Source organism: Centrocercus urophasianus, unplaced genomic scaffold (genome assembly GCF_019232065.1).
Source record: "Centrocercus urophasianus isolate 14NV4802_14NV808 unplaced genomic scaffold, USGS_Curo_1.0 seq_10, whole genome shotgun sequence".
NCBI lineage: Eukaryota > Metazoa > Chordata > Aves > Galliformes > Phasianidae > Centrocercus > Centrocercus urophasianus.
The window spans coordinates 51,565,512-51,567,838 of NW_024884142.1; positions in this window are offsets into that span (position 1 = coordinate 51,565,512).

A 2,327-nucleotide genomic window follows, 5' to 3' on the forward strand; every position below is an offset into this window, starting at 1 on the left:
GCACAAATGGAGTATTTTCCCTGGCTGCAAACACCTTGCAGGAGGAGTATGTCCTAACTGTATTCTGTCCAGAAACACTGCTGTTGCTACACACACCTTAACAAAACCTCAGTCTCCTAACTGCAAACATTTACTTACATGGTGGTATGAATGAAAGTCGACCTTATACACTTAACATGTAATTATTAGTAAGGATGAATGTGTCAGATATCTTTGAAAGAGGAAATTATGTAGGAAGAGATTATGTACAAGCATTTATTGAATTTATATATCATCCCATTTGCTTAACTACTGTAGGTAATAGTGTTCACATATGAGCTTACTGTGAGATTTCTACCTGATTAAGGTGTTCAGAAGTGAAAAGAAGGAAAATAAAACATTCCTGAAAAAAAAAAAAAGAGGAATAATAAAAAACAATGGATTAGTAAAATATAATAAGAAACCAATATCCTGACTGAACTCTAATCTAACTATCAGTTTAATGTACAGCTACTATATTTTTTTTTCTGAAATAAGATTTTCTCTTTTCTTTTACTACCATGTAGTAATCTTAAACTATCTGTGTCAGTTAGATGCTCTGGAATGCTCCCAGTTCAATGTAAAACTTCTACTTTGTAGTTGACATACTGTAACCTCCCTTGTACATATTTATTTATTTGTGAGGTTAAAAATGTCAAATATACTTAGCTCTGTTACATCTGTTATTGTTTAGCTTCTGCTTCACCATAGAGAAAGAGTGAAATAATAATTTCTTTTATTTTTTTCCAAACATTTTGTGAAAAAATTACTGTAGTTCTGTATGAGGAAACATCACCATAATTTGTAATACTAGTCAGTGGAATATAGTGTAACAGTTTTGAAGATGGACGAAAGTGGAAAGAAACATTTTCAAGTAAACATTCTTGATGTTAGTGTACCAAATAATTAAAGTTTTCTTTTAGTAGTGAATGGTTGAATTTTTTTCTTTTCTCTTTTTTTTCTTTTTTTTAATGTTTAATGGCAAAAATTACTCAGTGGAATTCTGAAAAATAATCTTGTATTTATTAAACGTGTGAGATAGATACGTGTCTAGCCAAAATGTTGGAAATAAATATGCAAGAATAACTCCATTTTAGAAGAGGAATGCATTCTGCAGAATATACTTTTCCTTTTTGTTAATAAGTAGATGCCAGATCCAGTGAGTGATCAGAAAGTTTGGTGAGTTCATTTACTTATGGTAGAACTTGTGTCATAGCAAGAAAGGAATATCAAGGTAAGAGAAAATAGGCTGTGAGAAGTAATACAAATGAATAATTGAAAACTAGGAGTTCTTTCTATTCATATGCTTCTTTCTAGATGAATTTAGTCCTTCATTATGAATAATGTGATTTAATCTGTAATCACATTTTGACTAATTGCTGTTATAATGCTGTAGTCAGCTGATCAATTAAATATGCACACTAATATATAAACATTAAATGCAACTCTCTAATGTCCTACCTTTAAATATTTACACCTAAAGAACATGGAAACTCAGTGAAACATGTCAGAACTGCTCCCCTGTTACTCTCCTTGTACTTAAACCTTGCCCCAGAAATGCACAGTATTTGAAGTTTCAGTAATAGTCTTTATAAAAGGCAATGAAAGCAAAACACATACTATTAATATGGATGCATAGTGTGCCCATGGGCAGCATATCCATGCGTGTTTGTGGACAGTGAACACTGCCTTGGGCTCTCTGTGATTTGAATGGTGTGGGAGGGCCCTCTGAGAGAAGAAGTCCTGGTTTTTTCAAGCGGGATTTTGGCAGATACAAAACTTGTAAAAGTGATTTGCAGCATTTGAGGGTGGATTTATTTTTCTCCTCATTTCATCACTTTTTAAGTATCAAGAACAATTTTATTTTAGTCCTCTACTGTTAACAGCTTCCTACTGTAACCCATTGAGTTACATAAATGCCACTTCATTTTGTTCCTTTTGAGAGGCTGATCTATATTCAGACATGTCTATGTAACCACAAGGATAGCTACCAACTTACAGGACATCAGTGTCATTCATGGAGGTGTTACAAAAGATTTGTTTCACATTTTTTGTATATGAAGATGTATGACCATATATGGGTCAGAAAATGAGGCAAAGGTCTTAGAAGGTCAGGTAAATCAGTCATGCAAACCAGTCTGAGGAGCACTGCTGTGCTGAAGATTATCCCTCTCCTTAGCCAATCTTTGTCTACTTGTTCCATATAATTTGGAATGCTCCTGGCCCTGCCTTGGCACTCTCATCCTCAGGACATACATTTGCTGCAGTGCAAGAAAAGGGAAAAAAAAAAAAAAAAAAAAAAAAAAAAA